Source organism: Myotis brandtii, unplaced genomic scaffold (genome assembly GCF_000412655.1).
Source record: "Myotis brandtii unplaced genomic scaffold, ASM41265v1 scaffold704, whole genome shotgun sequence".
NCBI classification, from domain to species: Eukaryota; Metazoa; Chordata; class Mammalia; order Chiroptera; family Vespertilionidae; genus Myotis; species Myotis brandtii.
The window spans coordinates 380,616-404,450 of record NW_005370762.1 but is presented as its reverse complement, the minus strand read 5'-3'; the positions used below and the strand labels follow the sequence as shown (position 1 = coordinate 404,450).

General features: G+C 50.1%; 1 long non-coding RNA gene across 1 annotated transcript in view; it reads right to left on the bottom strand.

Moving 5' to 3' along the window:
* The window catches only part of LOC102254853, a 212,818-nt gene that overhangs the window by 112,228 nt on the left and 76,755 nt on the right, over positions 1–23,835 (bottom strand). The window contains exon 2 of the long non-coding RNA XR_314494.1: positions 5,840–5,919. This is a non-coding gene — a long non-coding RNA (uncharacterized LOC102254853). The remainder of the gene's footprint in view (positions 1–5,839; positions 5,920–23,835) is intronic.

Below are 23,835 nucleotides of genomic sequence, written 5' to 3'. Positions count from 1 at the left end.
CTCCTTCCACTTTCTCTAAAAATCAATGGGAAAAAATATCTCTGGGTGAGGATTAAAAAAAAAAGTATTATGTATGGTTATGTAAGGGCTTATTGTTGTTTGTTTTTATAAGCTATCAATAATAATTTTAGCTTTTTTTCAGGGCTAATTACCAGTATAACAAAATTTGATAGATATAATTCACATAAATAGAAATGCTTTGGGGTCTTCAATAATTTTGAAGAGTCAAACAGGGCTCTTCAACCAGAGTTAGAACCACTGTGCTAGGACAAACAGCAAATTGGGCAGAGGAGGGCTAAGTGTGAACCTAACCCTTCTCAGATGGCAATTTCTGCCCTTGCTGGCAGAAGACCCATGGGCAGTCTGTCCCTGGCTTGACCTTCCTGTTCTGCCCACCATTCCCTGTCCCTCCCTCTTCTCCTCCTTCCTGTGGAAACCCCTGAAGGGTCCAGGCCCTACTCTCACCTCCCTGGGACCTCTTCCCCAGGCCCAGGGAGGCCTGTGGTCTGGAGGCTTTGGTGTCAGAGAGGCAGGACCCAAACAAATGACTCAAGGTCTCGGATTTGCATTTCCCTGATGGCTAAAACTGTTGGGTATATTTTTATGTGCTTTTTGACCGCGTCTGTACTTTCTTTGGAGAAATGTCTATTCAAACTCTTTGCCCATTTTTCAATTAGGCTCTGTGTCCTTTTATTGAGGAGTTGTAAGAGTTTTTTATGTATTCTGGATACAAACCCCATGTCAGATCTCTGATTTCAAATATTTTCTCCCATTCCATGGTTGTCTTTCCACTTTCTTTATGATGTTCTTTGAAGCACAGATCATTATTATTATTATTTTAATCCTCACCTGAGGAGTGAGGATATCTTTTCCATTTATAGAAAGTGGAAGGGAGGGGGAAAAGGGGAACAGAGAGAGAGAGAGAGACATCTAATGGTTGCCTCCCGCATGAGCCCTGACTGGGGGTAGGGATCGAACCTGCAGCCCAGGTACATGCCCTTGACTGGGAATTAAACCCTCCAGTACATGTTCTAACTGCTGAGCCACACACACCAGCCAGGGCTGAAGCACAAATTTTTAAAATGTTGATGATATCCAATTTATGAGTTTTATCCTCCCCTGCTTTTGCAGGTGTCAAACCATTGCCTAATCTGAGATCATTACATTTAGGCCCATGTTTTCTTCTAAAGGTTTAGAGTTTTAGCTCTTAAATTTAGGCCAATGATCCATGTTGAGGTCATTTTTGTATATAGTGTGAGGAAGGGGTCCAACTTCATGCTTTTGCAGGTGCATATCCAGCTGCCACAGCACCATGTGCTGAGGAAATGGCTCAGTGTCTCTGAGCCTCAGTCACCCGGTCTCTAAAAAGAGCCTTAAAAGACTGCCTTGCAGGGTGCTATGATCATTCAATGAGATAGAAGAAAGTACCCCGTGGGGTCGGGGGACATCTAGCCCACAGCACACGGTCAATGCCTATAACTGAAGGAATGGACAACGGATTTGAAAGTTCTCTGAAACACTGGTCATCACTGCTACCCTGTGACCACAGCTCTTCCTTCCCTGATGATCTTAAACAGGCACAGCCCCATCTGTTTGTCACAGGAGCCCTGGGCTGCTTCTCAAGAACCCCGCTGCTGGGTGGCTCCAATAATCTTTTTCTTCTCCCCCTCCCTTTTCTCTCCCTTACTTTCTACCTTAATTGTGCATTAAACAGTCTTGGTCTTAGCTATTTAATCAATTTATAATTGTTAACCCACTCAAATCTGTTTTGGCAAGGTGGTGGGAGGGCATCAATGAATGGATGAGTCAGTCGATGAAAAGGTCCCTGATTTAAAGTGAGATGAGTGAAGCCCCTACAATGATCCCACAGGCCACCCCACGTGTGGGTGTCAGAGGAGGCCAGGGGATGCCACTTTCAGCTCTCTCTGAGCTCTCCCACTCCCCTGCCCACTCTGGAGAGAGCCTTTCACATTGCATCTCCCTCCTCCATGGTGTTTGCAACACCTCCCAATTTAGTTTTCTCTCTGAATTTCATTAGTGTCCCATTTGCCTCGTCTTCCTGATCTCTGAGGAAGCAGGAGGAGCTTGACTTGGCAACAAGGACTCCTGCTTCCTGACTCGGGATGAGGGGGACAGGCAGATTTGGGGCCCCTGGGCTGCAGTTCCAGATAACGCTCTGGTCCATGAGGCTCAGGCTAGCACACCGCAGCTGGACCCCAGCTGTGCACCAGACACTGGGCTCAGCAGTGAGGAGCTGTGCTTGCCCTTGAACCCTTAGCCCCACAGGGATGGATGGGTAATGCCTGTGCCATGTGCTGCAGGGACTTCACCCCCCAGGCAGGTGGAGTGAGTGAGAAAGAATGAGGGTGTTGAGTTGGTGCACAGAGAAAGTCTGTGGGACATTCAGGAAGAGGGAACAGCGCGTGTAAAGGCAGGATGGTAGGAACAAGAGAGTGTAAGCGAGTAACACCAAGGAATCTGATGCGCCATGATTGGTTCATGCGTTCATTCACTCGGTGCATAGTTACTGAGTGCCCACAATGCGCAGGCAGTGTTCCAGGCATAAGAACACTGCCATGAACAACACAAAGTATGTCCCTGCCCTGCTGGCGCTCAGGTTCCAGTGGGAGAAGACAAACAACAGGCAGCCAAACTTGCAGTGTCATATATAATGCCTCAGGTGGAGATGAATGGGATGTAGAAAGGGTCAAGTGGAAGAGGGCAGAGGAGGGGCTGGGCTGGGAGACTGCTCCTGGTGCAGGGTGGTCAGAGCGCTGCCTGTGCTCCACTCCACTGCGTCCACCTGGCTCACACCTCTGGCCTCCAGCGGCTCCCTTAGAGGAACACACTCCTGGTCACTGACCAGGCCCTTGCAGCCTAGGGGTGCTCCGCTCACCTGGATGGAGACTTGGAGGTCTGGTTGCTGTTGTTCCCGCTGCCTGAAGAGCTTCCCTGAGACTGGAAACAAGGCTTCTATGCCTTATGCCCTGAGGCGGGAGTGTGTTTACGGTTCAAGGAAGAGCAAAGAGGCCAATGTCCCTGTTGGGTCACTGTGAGGCCTCTGGCTTTTCCTCTGTGTGAGCCTCTGAGCCACAGGAGGGTTCAGAGCAGAGGGGTGGTCTGATGTGACCAGTGTTTTAACAGGTACCTCAATGTCAGACCCTGGGAGAGAAGGGTGGCAGCAGAGCCCCATGCAGATGCCACTGTGATAATCCAGGTTTGAGAAGGTGCTTGGACCAGAGTGGGGACAGGGGAGGTGGTCACATGTGCTGAGGAGGGGAGAGAAGTGATGGGGTCAGTGTCAATACAGCACAGAGTGCGAGGGGAGGGATGGGGATGCTGGAGAGAAAATGAACCACATTCTACATAGAAGAATCCACCTTTGCCAAGGCTCAGATTCAAACCCGTCCTGTCAGAGTCAGACACCGCTCCCTGTATTTCTGCAATGTCCTCCCTCCCTCTTTGAGTTGGACAAGGTCTCAGCTATATGGGCAGCACCAACATGGGGATGAGGGATGCTGTGTCTGGACTCAAAGAAGCCCCCACTGTCAGTGAATGATATGTTCACATGTTGTGACACTTGCAGGACCAGAGGGAGAAAGTCCTGAGAAGAGTGATTCAGAGCAGAAAGAGGAGACCATGTTTCTTAGGGTTAGATGGGAGGGCAGGGGAGGAGGAGGGCGAAATTCAAGTTTTTTATTTTAACTTTCTCAACATCACAAGTGAGCATGGATGAGGTTGAAGAGTCTCCTTCAGCCCCGTTATCTTCCCTCTATGAGTGAACCTTGGCTTGCTTATCTGAAAAATGGAATTATAAGAATTGCCTCATGGGCTTGTGGAAGTTATAAATAAATCAAGTACTTGGCACAGTGCTTCAATACACGGGAGTCCATTTTACCTGTCTCTCTATAGGAAAAGTTAAATATCTTTTTTTTAAATATTTCAGAGAGGAAGACAAAGGGAAAGAGAGAGAAACATCAATGATGAGAGAGAATCATTGATAGGCTGCCTCTTTTACACCCCTCACTGGGGATCAAGCCCACAACCCCAGCATGTGCCCTGACCAGGAATTGAACCATGACCTCCTGATTCTTAGGCTGATGCTCAAACACTGAGCCATGCTGACCAGGCTAAAAATCTTAATAGATCTCTTCAGAGAACCATATGTCTCTACTGCTGAGCATACATCCCAGTCTGTAGTTACACATTCCTTGGGCTGAGAACAGAGGGTACTTTTGTTTTGTTTTGTTTTCCCTAATATTTTTATTGATTTTTAGAGAGAGAGAGGAAGGGAGGGGGAGAGAAGAGAGAAACATTGATGTAAGAGGGACACATCGATTAGCTGCCTCCTGTACTCCCCAACCTGGAGATCGAGCCCACAACCTGCCATGTGCCCTGACCAAGAATTAAACCGACAACCTGGTGCACAGGACTACACCCAACCAACGGAGCCACATGGGCCAGGACTACCTTCAGTTTTGTTCCCTGTTATGTCCCCAGAGCCTATCACAGTGTTGGGCCTGTCATTTTTATTCAATATGTTTTTGCTGAATAAGCTAAATAAATGATTGAGTCAGTTATGTAATGTCTAGACTCCAGAGCTTTTTAGCTGGGAGACCTCAGATAAGATGGTTCCTTTCTCTGAGCCTCAGTTTCCTTACCTGAAAAATGGAAATTATACCCACTGTGGCAAAGGCAGGTATTATTCACCAAATAGCCATGTCTTCCCCACATTTCCCAGAGCCCTAAAAAACTAGGGCATTAGGCTAGTTCCGGCCCGTGGGCTGTGCGTCCCTTTGGGACTGAAGTATTTAAGAGCCAGTGCAGCCTTCCAGCTGTCTCGTCCCTGCTGCAGGGACCAAGGTGGCCTCACGTTCCAGGTAGTACACCTACAAGATGGCCAAGCCTTCGTCAGCCTGCTCCTGAGGCGCGAGGTAGAGCAGAGCCCTCCACCCACCTCAGTTAGACATGCAGCACCAGCAAGAAAGAAACCTTTGCTGTGTTAAGCCGCTGGAATTCTGGAGTGAATTTATTACTGCAGAATAACCGGGCCTAGCAAGACTCACACATCTCCCTTGCAGATAGCTTGGAGGAAAAGAAAAAGGGCTGGGCTCACAGTAGGTTTTCAATAAAGAGCTTACTCCCTGGGCCCTGGCTCCTTTGCTTCCTCAGCCTTCTCCCCAGGGCCCAGCCTCTAGTTACGATCCTGCCTTTCTCTGTGCCATGTTCCTTCTCTAGCTTGAAACATCCTTCTACTTTCCCACCCAACCAGGTGCTTCCTACTGTTTCTGCCATCGATCTTCTGCGTGGCAATATAAAGAAAGGCCTCCAGGGAGCTGCTCTGGCCGCTGGACCCAGCCCCCAGACCACCTGTCCTCCAGGCAGCCTCCCCTCAGCTTCCCACTCCCCCGCCCCGCTATTTTCAACTATGCCTCTCACTCCACTCCAGCTTGGAATGCAACCATCGACCTCTGGACCCCAGAATGACTGATCGCCACCGCTGCCTATGTGGTCCTGAGCTTGCCAGGTGCCTCCTGGCTGCTAGCTCCCCCATCTCATTCCAGCTGGATGCCAGGCCCTTGCCTGCTCTGTCCTCCAATCATGCTGGTTGCCGGCTGCTGGTTGGGTTCCAGCACCCACGAGTCCGCCTACTGCTTTCTGCTCCACAAGGAGGCCACCTTCACTCTGGCCGGACCGCCTCCACTTCCCATGCTACTTAGTGGCAAAAGCCTTCACCCAAAAAGCAATCATGATTTCGCATTCCAAGAGGGATTTTTTCATCAAGACCATGGGTTTTCAGCTGATGACACAGAAAATCAGAGCGGACAAGGGGACTGACCTGGCTCCATGTCCGCATATCCTGAAGAGTCAGCAGTGTCCGTGGGCCATCGGATCCTGGAGGACGGGGCTCGATCCTTTCTGTTGAAGCAGAGAACACAGGCCCAACTGAATGAGGTGGCAAGATGCCCCTGACCTTCCTCACAGATCTTTCCCCAGCAGCCACTACAAACACACAGCATGGGGAGCTGGGCTTGTTCCTGGTCCCCCAGCCACACAGAGAAGTGGGGTCCCAATTCCCTGAGTACCCCACACAGACTTCCTCTCTGCAGCCTTCCCGGGAGGCTCTGGTGAGTCTTCCTCAGGGTGGGAGTGAGGGTGCTGTCTGATGGCTACTGTTCACAGGTGATTCCTCGAGCTGCCCAAACCTCTCAAGGAATGGACTGCAAGTTACAACCCAGGTGCCCAGCTAGGGCTTGGAGCAGAATAGAAACAGTGTTTTGCAAAGGACTGACTGTGATGTGATGAGTGTTGGGACAAAGGTGAGGGGATGGAGCTTAAGGCTGATGCTCTGGCCCCTGCAACAGTCCTGTCATTGATTCACTGAATTTCTTGGAGCCTTCCTTCCCTGTCCAATAAAATGGGCTGAGCATCCCTGTGGTACTCCATGCAGGAGTGTTGGGAGTCCCCTGGGCAGAGTTCCTTACACAGAAGAGTTCTGGTTCTGGCCCTCTTGCTTATCGCATTGCAACCTCTAGCAAATTGGTTCCCCTCTTTGAGCCTCTGTTTCCTCATCTGAAAGAGGAAATTTTTGAACCAGGTGGCCTGTGAAGTCCTTTCTGCCCCTAGAATTTTATGACATTGAATTTGACTTATCTCTGATCTCCAGTGCCAAAGGAGATAGCTGTACATGATAACAGCTTGCGAAATGAATTAAAAACAAATCTATCCCACTCAAAGAAGGGTGAGGGGAGGCTCAAAGGTTTTAAGTCATGTGCTTTGGTCACCACAGGAGGAGGAACTGGGATGTGAACACAAGTCCTCACAGATTCATGATCTGGGCACTTTGCTCTGCACCAGCGACCACACTCACCCACTGAAAACACCCTCACATGTCTTCTTATATAAAAGACCCACTAGGCGAAAGAACAAGGCGTGGCAGGTGCCTTCAGTCATCTGAGGCAAAAAGTCATTACTTGAGAAATTCTTTAAATACATATTTGCCAAATATACCGAGGATCCTAGCTAGGAGACATTATTATGCATTATAAGGTGAGGCATTACTGGTAATTTCCATTAAAAATGAATTTCTAGCTTGAAATTTTTCTAGCTTCATCTGCATTTCATATATTTCTTTATTGTGAATTCTCGTTATTCTTAACAAAGAGTAACTGCATTGGGCAGGAACGGTCACCAGGCTCTGCTCAAGGGCAGAGCATCCTTCTCCACCTCAGGTCCTGCACACCCCAGGGTAGAAGACTTGACAACCAAAACACTAGCAAAGTCCTTCCGAGTCATACCACGTTCACTAAAATGAAAAGCGGACAGTACACCACAGACGGTAGGACTACCATGTTGTGCATGTTGAATAAGCAATAATGGCTCTTCATTTCTACTTATTGCATCTTGTTCATTACAAGTTTACACTCCGAAGTTTCAGAGATCAACAGGAACTTGCTTTGCTGGAATTATGGGCCTCACCCCAGGTGGACTTTAGGACTCAGAGCTGTTGGCTTTGCCCCCAAGGATCCTGCTGGGGTCCTAGTCCCCTCCAGGGACTTGGATGAAACACTTTGGGTCTTTCTGAAGCCCTCTTCCTTGTCCAGGGGACAATAGTCCACTGTGCCTCCACAGCTCAGGCTGTAGATCCCCGCGCCTTCCCATCCCTTCCCTCCTGAAGAAGTTGCAGAACTGCAGTTTTAATTGTCTTCCACCCTCATCTTTCCCAAGGCTTCAGGGAAAAACCTCAACTCTTTTCTTTTTGCTGATTTCCTTTCAATTCATACCCCTGATTTCCCTCTTTTTCACATGTCCTCCAACAAGCATCAAAATGACTATTCATAAAACCAAAATGCTCATGGGTTGACCAAAGGTTCTAGAAGTATTTATATACTAGCATTTTTTGTTGTTCTTTTTGTTTTGTTTTAATGATACACCACCCAACTGAGCCACACTCATGATTAGCATCAAAGGTAGCAGGAGGCTAGTATGGTCAGGGCCATATAGCATATTTTGTGGAGGGGAAATCCAGTTGGGAGAGGAGCATAGCATTCATTCATTCACTTCCTCATTCATTCATTCATTCATTCATTCATTCAATAGTGCATGTTAGGTGCTGTATAGGATATACTCATGACTCAAGCAAATCCTGCCCTCAGGAAGCTCACAGGCTGACAAGGAAAAAAAAAAGACATGCCCATAAGTAATTATAATGCTTGGCAGTTTTATAAGAGAGATGACATCCCATGAGAAAACAAGAGTGGAGGGATCACCCTGGCTGACCAAGCAGAGAACTCAGCCTTGCACCAGTGTTAGGCAGGTGGCCTGGGGACAGGCAGCATGCTCCACATGAGGGAGTGTAGGTGCAGGAGGGGAAAATGGAAAACATCACACCTGGTAGGTGGGCTGGGCCCCAACAGACAGGGCTCTGGCTGCCAATTTAGAGAAGATGAGCATTATTCAGTCAGTAATGGGGAGCCATTGAGGGCTTGTGGAGATCTGCTGTAGGAAGATGAATGTGGCAAGCCCTGCACAGTATGAACAGTAAGGGGTGGTGCCTGGGATAGGAAGCTCCTAATTGTGTGCCAAGCATCCGGCAGAGTGGCAGCCGATGGTACATACGTGATTTTATTTAACCGTCTAGACAACTGCAGGAAACAAGCATTCGCCTTCCAGCCCTGCAGATGAGGAAAGGAGGCTTGGTGGAGACAAGATCTGCACCCTGTTCTCGCCCTTTGCGGGAGAGCCACAAAGCGTGCTGTGACATTGTGTGACCTCTGTACACCTGACACTCCCAGAACACCTTCCACTCCCAGTGCACCTCTACGCTACCCTTGGGTGGATGGAAATGTGGTCATTTTCTGGACTGCATTTTGAGACGTCCAGCTGGAGGGAGATGCAGGGTGCCTCTGCCTCTGCTAGCTTTCCCCAAAGTGACCACACATCAAGGAGATAAGACAGTGCGTTGAGTTGGGTACCAAACAACACGGACTTGGGTCTTTTGCAGGGAATTTCAAAGCTTAGCAGGAGGCCATCCTCCCTCCCTGCTGGGAGAGCTTCCTTCTGTCTTTCCCTTCTCAGCTAAGACGTGGTGACAGGAGCATGCGACCAGAGAGCCCCAGGGAACACCCTTTGGATGCCAGGAATCTGTTTTTTCATTGACATTCTAGCGTTTCTAGGCTCTGGGCTGACTTCATTCTTTGGGAGGATTGCCCGGAGCACTCAGTGAACTCAAACTGGACTTCACACCTACAGCCAGAGATGATAATCATGAGTGACTCCTGTCAAGACGACAGATTTAAAACTTGGTTTGTTCAAGAAGAAAAACATTCCTCATTCTAAATACGGACGATCACTGTGCTATCCACCTAACAGCAGGGTGCAGAATTTCTCAGAGGTGCCCTGGCACAAGCAGGGGCTGTGGGGCTGGTAGAATGGATCTGAGTCACTGTCCAGCCACTGCCTGTGGGCTTTGGGCAAACCCCTTAGCTCCCTTACACGTCTTCATTATTTAGTGGGAATGATAACAAGGGATTAGAGGGAGTAAGCGCCAGACTCTCACACAGACATCAGAACGTACAATAGTTTCTTTTCATCGTTTTATATTTCCCATTCTGGGCATTGCACTCACAGTGAGGTTACTCTCCTCACTAGGTTACCAATGGGAAGAAATGGATTTTTGGAGGAAAAATTTGCTGAAATGATAGCAAGCTGTTCATATCCATGACCTAATGCTTACTACCAGGGTCATATAAGTCTTTACTGGCATGTCTTTCTCTTCCCCCAGACTGGGAGCTCCTTGAGACAGTGCCCACAGTATCTCCAACTCCCGGCACGTACTCGCCCCTTTCTACCTTCGTCACCTTATTCTGAGGTCCACACAAGACCGCAGTCTGACGTTCTTTAGGGGTTTTCTTTCCCCAGCCTGGTTTAAAGAATGACTTTTAAGCAACACCTCCAAGAGCAGGTCCAATCCCCTGAAAACCATCTCATTACCATGTAATCATTAGGGCAGGATACTTAACCTCGTTATTCTGCAAAAAAGCATTGGTTTCTAATCTAAGCCAATTATTGGTGCCAACATCTCCCCTAATATCTTAATAACGCCAAACCTCCCAGGGCTCCGGACAGGCAGACAGGTTGAGAGATCTGGGGCTTACAAGACATGGAACTGCACACGGCAGAGGAGAAAATGAAGCATCCAAGCCAGATTGGAGTCCTGGCTTATGCAGATGGGACAACATTGCCTAGTGCCGGACTGGACAAATGCTCCTCAAGGTGAACTCCCTTCTCTTCCCCTGACTCCTGAGGAAAACAAAGCCATCAAACTTGTTGCAAGTAAAGAGGGAGAGGAGAGAAGATTCACCACATTCCCGAGTCCATTTAGAATATAGATTTTTTTTTAAGAGCTTTTCTCCCCACAGACTGAAGGAAGCAGGTTATTTCATTTTAATTATGGCAGCTGCAGCTGCTGCTGGTGAACTCAAAGACCAATTTTCCAATTCAAAACACACACACACACACACACACACACACACACACACACACACACACTCATGCACTGAAAGAATCAACGACACACACAGAATGACGCCTGCGTGAGAGAGTACATCCACAAGGTAGAAAAATCTGAATGTCCAGCTGGAGACACTGGGGCGCAGGGGTAACTCCTGCGTGTGCTCACCCACTTCTCCCCACGCCGCACCTCCTCTCTGCTCCCCAACTTTCAAGGCCAGCCCATGAGCCCCATGGTGTCACGGAACATTTCCTGTTGAGCAGCTGCACGCTTTTAGTGCACACCGGGGGAAATAAAGGCAGCAGATGGCTTTAGGTAATCTCCTTAGAACGTTGAACGGGGCATCCTCATTCATAAAGGCCTCAGGAGCATTTTCACAGGTCCTAGCGGGGCGGTGAGCCAGCCCCCGCCAGCCCTGCCCTGGTGAGGACAGGTCTGCTGCACAGGGAAGCTGGGTGGAGCTCGTTTGCCAGTTGCTTGCCCATGGGCTGCATCCAAGTTTCTGCTCAGTGTTCTCTCTTGTGGTTCCTCCTGTGTGTACTCACAAATGGCTCTCCACATGAGCGTGAGCTGCCCAAATCCACGCCACGTGTCGAACTGTCTATGAAAGGACTGAGGCTCCATGCTACTGCAGGGATGTCTGACAGAGAGAAGGTGAGAGGCGCAGGTGGGAGCACCATCCTACGAGTGACCGAGAGAAAGACGAAGATACTGGGCTCCCGCCAGAGCAAGATCACATGTTTGCGAAGATGTGCAAGAACTCTGCCAGTAAGACAAGGCATGGAAGGAAGCATGGGCAGGGAGTGAACGGTTCTCAGATAACCGCAGGTGCTGAATAGCACCCTGATGAGGTTGGTGGTATCAGGGGTGGGTGGGGGTGGGGTGGATCTCAATTTTCTGCAGCTTGCTTTTACTGATCCAATGTTCCCCTTTAAGACCTTCGAGTACACCATCAAAAGTCCTGGCATTTGGCCTGGCTGGTGTGGCTCAATGGTTGAGCGTCGACCTCTGAACCAGGAGGTCATAGTTTGATTCCTGGTCAGGGCACATGCCCGGGTTGCTGGTTCCAACCCAGTCGGGAGCATGCAGGAGGCAGCCAATCAATGACTCTCTCATCATTGATGTTTCTCTCTCTCTCCCTCTCCCTTCCCCTCTGAAATCAATACAAATATATATAAATAAAATTCTGGGATTTGAATGTGCAGCATAAACATAAATTCGAGTGCTCCCCCTCCTTCCGTGTCCACCAGCTGCTCTTCTTTCCTCAGGAGACAGTGCAGATGCCAGAACTCCCACGGAGCCACCTCTCCTGTACGGACCACAGCTGCACTCCCACGCCAGAGTGGGGTTCTACCACTAGCGCCTGGGGGTGACTGATCTCCGCACAGGTCCGTGCTCTTCAGCTCCTTCCTTCAAATGATTACGCTGCCAGTGCAATCCTGACCCTGCTCCTCCTGGCTCAGATCCCTTGTTGGTTCCCACTGTCTTTGGGGCAAAATCCAAGCCCCTCCCTAGAGCGAGCAGTTCTCTATGCAGTCCAGCCTGGCTGCCTCCCCAGCCCAGTCCCCTGCCACTCACCCCTCAGACCCTCCAGGCTGCAGCCAGACCCAGGGGTTTCCAACACCTCACTGTTTCTCTGCTGCCCTTTCCCTTGGCCTGGCAGGCCCCTGGAGTGCTCATCCCCAAGTCTACCGGGCAACAGCCCATTTTATTCTGGGGAAGCACCTCCCTGATTCTGGGAACCACTTTTTCTACGGCTCCCATCACCTGGGGTGTGAGAGACATCAGTGCTATTTGGCAACTATTTCTGGCTTTCTGCCTTCTAGGCACAGGTGGGATGGCACACCCTGACAAGGGCCACACCGCTAATGAGAGCCCGTGGGTTGCGAGCAGAAATGTACCTCTTCCAGGTAGGAGATTTAATTACGGAGGTAGGAACCTCTCATTCACACTGGCAGGGTGTGGGGTGGGGGAGGGGGGCGGGGGCTGGCAGACGGGACAGTTTGACAGCCTGGATTCTGGGGGACTATGAGAAACCCCTCCCCTCCCCCACCCTCACTGCCCAGAGGGGACTTGGACTATGCGAGAGAACAAACCCTTTGTTGTCATAAGCCACTATGATCTGGGAGTGATTTGTACCCAATATTAATTAGTTGATCTGACAGATACCAGAACCCTGCCTACCTGGCCATCATTGATTGGCTCTGGGCTGAGCACTCCAGGGGCCTGCCAAGTCAACCACAGTTCTGGGCTCCTGGCTGCCCATGGGGAGAGCAGAACCTGGTCAAACAGAACAGTCATAACTCTCCCCTGGGCTTCCTGAAAACAGGAAGTGAAGTAGAATGTACTCTCTAGCAATGCAGATTGTAAAATGAAAAACTTGAGAGCTATTAGTGGCCACGTGGGTGTTATGGATTGAAGTGTATTCTCCAAAAATGACATGTAGGAGTCCTAACCCCCAGCACCTCCAAATGGAACCTTAATTGAAGACAGGGTCTTTATAGAGGTAATCAGTTAAAATGAGGTCACTGGGGCAACCCCTAATCCAATAAAAGTCATTGGGGAAAGGGGAACATGTGGACCTGGAGACAGGCATGCACACAGAGAGAACATCACGTGAGACCAGTGGTGCTTCCAGGGGCCCAGGAACCCCCGAGCTAGGAGGGAAGTCTGAGAATTCCTGCCTTCAGAGGGAGTAGGATGCTGCCCCCACCTCGACTGGACTCCCAGCTTCCAGCACTGAAACAATACACTCTGGCATTTCAGGCTCTCCGTGTGGGACTTTGCCACAGCCGTCCTAGCAAACGAAGACAGCAGGGAAAGCTGGTCTCCACGTAAGAAAAAGAAGTTCACTAGCATAAGAGAAGTAGCCCAGGGCCACCAAGAGAAAAAATGGATTTAAACAGAACAGCATCAAAACCCTGATCCCAGTCCCACTGCATCTCTGCATTTTCTCCGGCTGGCAAGTTCAAGAGTTTAGATTTTATGAGGCAGTAGTAAAACTCCCTCTGTTCTGAGTAAGTTAACTCTAAGGTCTCTGTCCCTTTGAACCAGCAGTCCTAACTAACACTGTTAGAAAAGGAAAGCAGCCCGGCCGGCATGGTTCAGTGGTTGAGCATCTACCTATGAACCAGGAGATCACGGTTTGATTCCCAGTCAAGGCACATGCCGGGGTTGCAGATTCAATCCCTATTGTGGGGTGTACAGAAAACAGCTGATCAATGAGTCTCTCTCCATCACCAATGTTTCTCTCTCTCTCTCTCTCCCCCTCTCTCTCTCCTTCTTCCTTCCTCTCTGACATCAACAAAAACATTTTTAAAAAAAAGGAAAGCAAAGCCCTAGCTGGGTATCTCAGTAGGTTAGAACATCATCCTGATACACCAAGGTTGAGGGTTTGATCCCTGGTCAGGGCTCATATAAGAAGCAACCAAAAAAAATGCATAAATAAGTGAAACAACAAATTGATGTTTCTCTCTCTCTCTCAAATCAATACATCATATAATAAATAAAAGGATAATATGCAAATTGATCAAATGGTGGAATGACCGGTCGCTATGATGTGCACTGACCACCAGGGGGCAGACACTCCGCTGCCAGACTGTGGACTGTGAGAGGGCACAGGCCGGGCTGAGGGACCGCCCCCCCCCCAGGGCACAAAAATTGGGCACCAGGCCTCTAGTATATAATAAAAGGCTAATATGCAAATCGACCGAGTGGCGGAATGACTGGTCACTATGACACACACTGACCACCAGGGGGCAGATGCTCAACTCAGGAGCTGCCTCCCAGTGATCAGCGTGCTCCCACAGGGGGAGCACCACTCAGCCAGAAGCCAGGCTCATGGCTGGCGAGCACAGCGGCAGTGGTGGGAGCCTCTCCTGCCTCCACAGCAGTGCTAAGGATGTCTGACTGCCAGCTTAGGCCTGCTCCCCATGGAGGAGCCATCAGTCGGACATCCCTGAGGGCTCCCAGACTGAATTTCGTGCACGGGGCCTCTAGTAAAAAAGAAAAAAAAAAGAAAAGGAAAGCAGGGTGAGTGGCTTGAACTGATGCTGAATTAACCAGATTTATGACTGACGGACAAACAAGCCCACTGCTTCCAAATGCTGTCCCAACCTGCCCCAGGAAGAGACAGGGTCCCCTCCTGTCTGACTGCACCAGCCTTCGTACATTCATGCAGTCTAATGCTCCTGGCGTTTCCTTTAATCCAGGAACAGCCCAAATAAATTCAGAAAAGAATTCTCTCCTGCTCAGTTATGCCTTTCTTCCCAATCCAAACACAACTGCATGCCTGGCCCCTTGAAAGGCTCCAAAACAAAACACGTCCAGCCCAAATCCCTCATCTTGGTTCATATTATTTTCTTGGCTGCACAAACGTAGGGGCCTTTGTTTCTTCGGCTGGGCCCTTGGACTCTCCCTACCCACATTCCCCTGTGTCTGAGCTCCCACGCCACAAACAAGCTAGCGGAGGGTGGGGGTTGGGGGAGGTGATCCGAGGGGAGCCAGGCTGGGAAGGATTCACTGTCTAAGACAAGAGCTGGAGTTACCCTGAAACAACTCACCAGCCCTTTGGAATAACCACGGAACACAGGCCCTCGGGGGCAGAATGTGGCTGGACAGCAGGGTGTGGGTTACGGGTTTGGTCTTATAGAGTAGGAGATGATATTCAAGGTATAGTTGAGTCTCTGGGCTGGCATGGTTGCAAGAATGAGCAGAACCATTCCACCTTGAAGCTCCTACTAAAGAATGGAGACGCTGCTCCCCTCCAAAAGACTAGGGGCAGCAATTGTCCTCATGAGCAGGACTGGATGACTAACTATATTACAGAGCTCACCACCCCTGCCCAGAGTCCGGGAGGAGCCAGATTTCCCCTCGTTTGTTCTATCTGCGAGATCATATAAACATATGATGCCTATGTCAAGCTGCCAGCTGACTAGATCAGAGACATTAGAAAAGAGTAGGAGTTTTCTGGAATGGATGGGCGCCAACTCAGCCTGAGCAGAAAGGGTGGTGGGGGTGAGAGGGCCGAATGGATGCCATTGCCCACACTTGCTGCTCTTCTCCATCTCCCAGAGAACTGCAATGCTCAGGCTCCCTTGCACCAGCTTTTGGGCAGGCAGGTTTGGCCAATAGACCCTGGTAGAAGACTGGAGGTGAGAAGAAGAGAGAAGTTAGGTTCTCTCTCTCTCTCTTGCTTGTCTTCGCATCCCTGGCTGTGGTCACATCAGCTCTGTTGCTCCAAGTCCTGACAGCCCCCCTACATATTACTTCTAGCCTCTGCTGGACTTTCCTAGCTTCTGGGGTCTAGAAATCACCTTCTCCCAACCCCCCCTTCCGTTTAGGAGTGATAGCACTTCCCTGTTGTTGGTGATCTTGGGGCTGCCTCAGAGACCTTAGCTATTTTTTCAACAGTGTGACCAATTCCCTACATTCAATTCCCTCTGTTGAAAGACATAGAGTGGTTTCTGTTTTCCTCCCTAGACTCTGATGGACAGAGATGCTGAGAAAGAATCTGTAGTGGAAATGCCACTCTGCAGCATCTGGTACAATGGCTGCAGGAAGATTGGCAATATGTGGAATCTACTGAACAAAATAAACTGATGAACGAAATAGATCCAGAGACATAGAAGCATGGAACAGACTGTGGAATCTCAGAGGGAAGGCAGGCGAGGGTGGGTGGGTAGAAGTGGTCAACCAAAGAACTGTATGCAAGGTGTCAATGGGGGGGGGGTGAGGAGGGGATACATGTAATACTTTCAATAAAGATTTTTTAAAAAAGAGAGACTGGCAGTGCTTGGGCTGGCCAACTATAGAACTGACCACTGCAGTCAAGCCCAAGAGGAAATAAGAAATAGGGGCACCTGTGGAGACACTGGTAAGGTCGGGGGGGGGGGGCAGCCTCAGAAGGAGAAGGGAAGAGACACAAAAGTCAGGTCTCTGTTTTTTTTCTTTTCTTTCTTTTTTTTTCATAAATCTACCCAACTTGAATGTGACTTCTTGTGTCGGTTGGGAAACTCATGATTGGGAAAATGCCAAGGAATTCCGTTGTAAAACTTTAAAATCCTTTGCAGGTTAGGATGTCTTAAGCCTCTGTAGGGAAGCCAGGAGTTTAATGAGACAGAGACAGGCCAAAGAAGGCATCTCTCAGTAGATTTAGTGAGACATTTAAGTCTTACCGTGATGTGGCTTGTTTGGGTCTTGTCTGTGTGGACACCTACAACTGTAAAGGGTTAGCATCGATCCTTCCAAATGCGGAGGGTGGGGAAAGCCATCCTTTATTGAGAGAGGTTGGGGCAGGGAAAAATAGGACTGTTGAGAGACAGAACCTCCTCAGTTACTAAGGAAGAATGTGGACGTGAAAAAAGTTTAAACAGACACTGGCTGGGACTGAGAGGGAGTGAGACAAAGGAGAAAAGAACCCACAGAAACTGAGGGATAATGGCTTGCAAGCTCTCCCTGATGGCCAGCCCCTTGTGTGGTGGGTGAGTTTCCTAGCAGAGGTTAGCCTCCCACAGTCAGGATAGGGGACGCTGGGGTCCAGGATGCATTTGCTTTCTGCTTCTGCTGGGGCCCTTGTCACAGGTGGCCTCTTATGGACTGGCTCTTGTGTCCCAGACCAATGTTCCCCACAGGAACGGAAAGGACCACCAGGTGCGGAGCTGCAGGGCTGCTAATGAACTGCCACACGCCTTACCTCCCTGGAAACCTCTGTGGGTCCCAGAGAGGAAACCGGCGCTGAGACATCTGCACAGACAGGGCCCCAACCTCAGCGTCCCCACTTTCTTTTCTGACCTCACACACGTGCCCACCCACATAGACACACCTGTTCACTTCCACCTCGGTGAAGCTGAAAGGTGTGTGGGTGGAGAAACCGAGTTGGAAAAGAAAGAGTCCTTTCCAGAGATGGGGAAATCAAGGAAATTATTAGCCACCGTCCCTTCTTTCAGGACGTCACCCACACTGTACAGAGTAGCATCACCAGCGGCTGAAAGGGAGAGATGTGTGTATTATGCAAAATCTCCAGAAATTTAGACCCCTGAGCTTCTAGGCAAGGTGAGGCCCTCTCTTTCGAGAGCTGGATTTCTGACCCTGAACCCTGCTCCTGCTCCAGGACTGGAAGGTCAGGACCATCCCCAGGAGCTGACTGGACAAGGTGGAAACAGCCGCAACTCTGACATCCAAGGAGAGGGCCCGACCTCTGCCAGTGGCTGGCGTGGCAGCATGGGCAGCCTCTGAGCCACAGTTCCCTCGGCAGATGATGGAGGTAATGTTATTACCCACACCACTCCTGGAGGCTGTTGGGAGGACCAACTGAAAAATGGGTGGAAACCCCTTTATGATCTGTAAAGCCCAATATATAGCACTTCTGCTGTCATCATCAATACTAATCCAGGTCTCATGATCTCTGAGCCCTATGACCCTGCTGCAGGAGCCACAAATAGGAGAACTGCCCAGAGACAGAGCATCCTTCTTTTGCCAAGGAAGAATTTGGATGTAAAAATGGTACAATGGGGCCTTGACTTACGAGTGGCCCAACTAACGAGTTTTTTGAGATACCAGCTGTCTCTTGGCCAATTTTTTGCATTGAGTTGATAGAGTAATTTGAGTTAACGAGCTCCTTAACGATCTCCTTAACGAGCTCGGTCTCGGAACGAATTAAACTCGTAAGTCAAGGCCCCACTGTATAAGTAGATAGACACCGGCTGGGACCAAGAAAGAGACAAAGGAGAAAGAGCCCATCAGAAATGGAGGGAAAATGGCCTAAGAGCTCTCCATGCAAACCAGCCCCTTATCTCACTCACCTTCACAGGGACAGGCAGCAGGGAGGGGTGTGGGTGTTACCAAGTAAAACTTTAAAAACAAGTTGCTGGGTTCTGGGCTATGATCAAAACGAAGTGTTTACAGTAAAACACAAGCATAAGCCAATCATATGTTTATGGTACAAACGCTTTGCCCTCTGGCTGCCTGGCAAGGCCCCGGGCTTAGGCTGCACTTCTGCAGCTGCTCTACCTGCCAGGCCGCCTTTGATGCTTGTTTCAACCCACCAGGACTCCCGGGGGCTGGGAAGAGGTATGTGTTGCCTGGGGAAACCAGCTTCCAAACCTTGGCTGGGGTTTTCGTGTGCTGATTATACAACTTCACGTGAATGGAAATTAATTTTACTTTGCAGTTCTGAACAAAAAGAAAGAAAAAAAAGTAAAAAGGACTTCAAGCTGGAAATATTTGTAGCATTGAAGATAGAAGAGGGTTAATAACCATCCAATAAAGGTCTGGTGCAAATTGATGTGGGAAAAAATTTAGGACACCAATAAATAAATTGGGAACAGACAAGGGCATGTTATAGAAGTATATTAAGTGAATACACACATGGAAATAATGTTCAGTTTCTCTAGTAATCAAAGAAGTACAAATTAGAAAAAAAAGGATTGCACCTAAATCACTAATTTTTCCCCCACAATGCTTTGCAGCCAGTCATTTAAAAGTTCTTAGTGAGCACCTACTATGTATCAGCTAAAATGTCCCGCATACTGGATGAACAAAATGGACAGGATCCCTAGTGTAGGAATCTTACTCCAGAGAATCCACTTTCCTGCTGTGTGGTCCTAGGCAAGTTATTTAACACCTCTGAGCTTTGTGGCGACAAAAAGTCTCTTCAGCTAAGATAACACTTTTGATTCACCCAGCTCCAAGACTTAAGCAAAGCAGGGATCATTCGAAGTGAGCTTTAAAGTGTCGAAAACAAAATCAAGAGAGCTGGAGTTCCTTGCCAAAGGTCAGAGAGCCTAGGGCTCCCACCCAGTTTTTCATGGTTATATATCATGCTTTCTGCGGAAGCAGGAGTGTGTTAAGGGGCCCTGAAGATTGGCTGGTGAGGGGACCACCTCAGGTGGTGCAGATGCTGGTGGGAGGTAAGAATACAGGGCCCAGTGGGGACAAGACTGCAAGCAGGGCAGGTTCTCCAGGCATGGACGCCCTGTGCAGGGTGGTCCGCACCCTGAGCCCTTCCTCTTACTTGCTCCTAAACCGAAGATGTGCTTGCTGACCCCATCTGCTTTCAGCAATGACAGAGAATGGCTTTCCCATTTCTTTGGCAGATGATAAGAAAAGCAGGAGGTGGCAGCTGGCCTGTTCACTACCGAATCCTCCCAAGCCCTCCAAGTGATGGGCAGATGCGGCGAGACAGGGGGTGCTGCGTGCATCCCAACACAGTGCACTTCTCCGAACACGCGGCAGCCACGGGCCCGGCGAACTGTGCTAACAATCAAGACACATGGCATCCGGAACGGAGCGAGAGTGAAAAGGCATTTCTTTGTCCATGACTCAGAACTCTTACGGGATAGGAGTGTCTGGGAGAATGAAAGTGTTGTTCAGGCAGAAGCACAACCGGCCAGGAAAGAAGCCTAATCAGTGATGTGGATGGAGGAACCTGGACCAAAGCTCACCCGAAGGCCCAGGAGGGCGGAGGGGTGGGGGGCCTGTGTAAAGCTCTTTGTCCACGTTGCTCCCTTATTTAAAACCATCCATGGTGTCCCACTGCCAACAGGGTGAAGTTCCAGACCCACAGGATAAGGCACTTCACGACTTGGTTCCTGCCTTCCCAGCAGCCACCCCGTCTTCAACTCTGCCAGGTATTTGTGGTTCCCCAAATGTGCAACGCTGTGTCAGGCCCCTGTATGTGCACAGTCGCTTTGTCTAGATTACCGCCCCTTTCCCAACCCTCACCTTAAAAATCCTGACCCCCAACCCGCTCCCCCTGAACCTCCCCTGAGGCTGCTGACTGAGTCAGGCGCCGTTCTTTGGTTTCCCTTCTCCTGCACAGTTATTTAATCTCTCTCTCCACCACTAGAGACTGGACTACCCCTTATCTAATTCTGCATCCCGAGTCTAGCAGGAAGCCTGGCATATGGCCAATACTTACATGCCCCACGAATACTGTTTGGGTGGATGGAAGCTGGGATGGGTAAAATAAGTGTGTCAGAAAGCTTACGTGTAACTACCAAGGCTTGTTCCTCATTAGCCATGGAAGACGGGTGGAGAGAGAGATGCGAAGGAGATCACTGGAGAGGCGGGTGCAGTAGTGTAGATGGTGGCAGAGGCAGGGAGAGGGAAGGGTGCAGAGGAACCTGGGAAGCTTACGGAGAGGAAGGCTGAGAGAAACGGTCCAGGGAGACTGACCCACAGTCTCCAGATGGAGCACAGTGTGACGCATTTAGGCAAGATAGGGACCTGGGCATATCTCCTATTGGGCAAGGTGGTGAGTGGGGAAAATACACGGTGAGTCTTCTCATCAGCAAGGAAGCAGGCCTGGGGCAGGCAGAGTGCCGACACAGGCACACCGCATTTCACTGGGCTTTGCTTTATGGGGCTTTGCAGGTGCTGCGTTTTTTACACATTGAAGGCAAGACCCTCCACCAGCACAAAGATTACGACTTGCTGACTTGCTTTATCGCGATGGTCTGGAACCAAACCCCCTTATCCCCGAGGTGTGCCTGCACACATTCTTTACCAGGTAGCCCTTCATGAGCCTCCAGTGGGCAGGCTACGATTAAGAAGGCCCCAAGACAGGACTTACGTGATGAGAGCTAACAGAAGGCCCTTCTGATTCAGCACAGAGTCTGGGGGAGGGGCGCTTCCAGTGCCGCAGCACTGACTCTGACTGTCCTGAGCTCACTGCCCACAGGGCGCTGGCCCAGGGGAGTGTGCAGCTACCTCTGCAACATGAGGGGCCCCAAGGAAGGCACTCATTGTGGTGCAAGGTGTGCAGACTTAGAGTCAGGCTTGCTCCTCTGCAAGTCCCTGCACCTCTCTGAGCCTCAGTTTCCTCATCTGAAAAACGAGGACACTACTTCCCACGTCCGGCTGTAAATGTCCGTCTATAGAAGCTTGCACATACCTGGCACTTTCCTCCCTCTGGTCTTCTTTCCCTCTGGATACCTCCTTCATCCTGAGCAATGGGAGAAAACCCGCCATAACAAAGCCCATCAGGGTCCCATTGGGCAACTGCTTTCTGCTGGGCTCTGGGAGTGCTAGAGAAAACCTACGACAGGGTTTGGCCCTCTATGGACTTCAGTGAAACGCTGAATGCTCTGACATGCCATCCCCGCAGGAGCGTGCACGCCTGTCAGTTCATCCTTCCTGGCTGAGGGACCTCGGCAATTCGCTGCAGGGCTCCCAGCTCAGTTTCTTCACTGGTTCAAATAGGAGCCTGTTGACCTCTGCCCTGAGGGCAGTCCTCAGGCCGGGATGAGCTCGCTTGTGGGAAAGGGAGTAGCAAATGTTCAGGATACGCCCAGCGTCCAGCGTTCGTGTTCGCATCCCTCACCCCTGCAGAGAGCGGCTTTCCCTGCGTTCTCCCAGGCTCCTTTCTGCTTTCTCATTCGAACGCTTAATGAGTTTCACCCTCGTAAGTGACACCTGCTGGAAATGTAATTGTGCACATAATTGCTAAGTGGGAATGGAGGCAGCTTTACTACTATTTCCCGATGCCCGTGCCTCCCCTAGGGAAAGAACTAGCATTCACGTGAAGCCCTCCCTGCATCCTGGCTGATGGAACTCCGTGGGGCTTCCCCTGGATGCAGGGCACCTGGCGCAGGAGGACTGGCCAGGTAAGAGGGAATGCCTGGTGCAGCATTCAGACTTCCAGAACCCCCTGTCTGGCTCCGAGTTCAGGGAAGCCATGCAGTCTTATCATGATACTAACTAGAAAAGACTAAAAATCCCAGCAAAGTTTCCCTGACAAACATTCTCATTAAATTCCAAAAGGCAGGGGCCCTGCTGTGGAGCAGGAAGTGAGGGGTGGGGCGGAGGTCTGAGAGAGGCCCCTGCTCTCCTCTCCTGGAGGGGGGGCATTTCCCTATACAGGGCAGGGGGACCTCAATAGTAACACCATGATAAGACTTAGCATTATTGCTAATGATCTTGGTAATGAAGGGCTGAGTTAAGATAATAGTTAGCAAGATTAGTGCTAATAATCACCTTGTTAATGGTTGTTAATGGTGGACCAAGTGGAACGCAGGCAGGAATGTCTGGAAAGACAGTCTTCAGAACAAGGGATAGAGGAAACAGGCCTTAGTGCTTAGAGATAAATACATAAGTATATGAAGATAGATAAGTATATAAGTGTACACATATAGAGCAGGCTTGTCATGTTCCAACACTGATCACTGGCTAGCGGCACGTGGAAACCACAGGCATCCCATGGAGATGCTGCGGGCTTGTTCCTGACCCAACAAAGCAGCTGTAACCACTGTGCAGGTGGCGGGTCCCACCTTCAATTTGTGAAAAACGCAACACCTGTGGAGCTCAGGGCAGAGAAGCGCAATAAGGCGAGGCGTGCCTGCACTTCTACTAACACCCCCACTCTCTCTTCCAGCTGCCAGAAGTTTACCTGCCACATCTGGACGAGAATTAGGACATTCATCTTATTTTTTGTTGTTGTTTTTAGCTGACCTTGTTTGCCTGTGTAGACCAATTCCTTTGACCCCTCGTTCCTGAGGCTGAAACTCTTCCCTCTCTACATTCATGCCAGCCGCAGGAGGAAGCTGCTGCCGTCCTGTCCTGTGAGCCATGGGCTAGTCTTCTGAAAGTGCCTGCGCTTCTGTTTTGGGGTGACTTGCCCCCTGTAAGGACACTTGGGGTTCATGGTCCTGCCTCACACAGCACTCACTCTGGGGACCTAAGTGAGGGCTCTGATGCTGCCACGGTGCCTGCGTTACCTGCCATGTGGAACAAGGGCTGTGTGATAAATAACAACAGACTCCACGGAGCTCCAAGCCTCTCCGTCTCAGGTCTGCAGCCCAGACACTAAGGGGGGGGGGGCGCACACCTTCACCGTGGAAATCTTTCAGAAGCCCCCCAGTTCTCTGTTCAAAGTGTCCTGGATACAATCTGCACTTTCCTCAAGGCCAAGGACCAGGCACAGCTATTCCTTCACTCAGCTCTCTGACACGGATGTTCTTTGGGGCTGCTACCTCTGTAGGCGTTTTGTGCCTTTGACATTTCTATGCTCAGTGCTCCCTCTTTCTCATGCTGCCGCATCCTCCCTGACTGTGAGCACTCGCGTCACTGTGCTCACCTTGTCCTGCTTGGCATCCCCCTTGCCGGACAGTGAGTTAGTCCTTGGAACACAGCTCTGCAACAGCGCATGGCTGGCTGGACTGTGACGACCAGGCCTCATCTCTGTAGACACCACCCATTGGCTCTCTCTACACCCACACCCACCCCTTCCAGGGTGCCTTTCTGTGCACAGAGGCTGAGCAGCCAGAAACAAGGCACTGCTCCCTGGAGGTGAGACCAGGCTCTCCTGAGCACAGGCACCACAG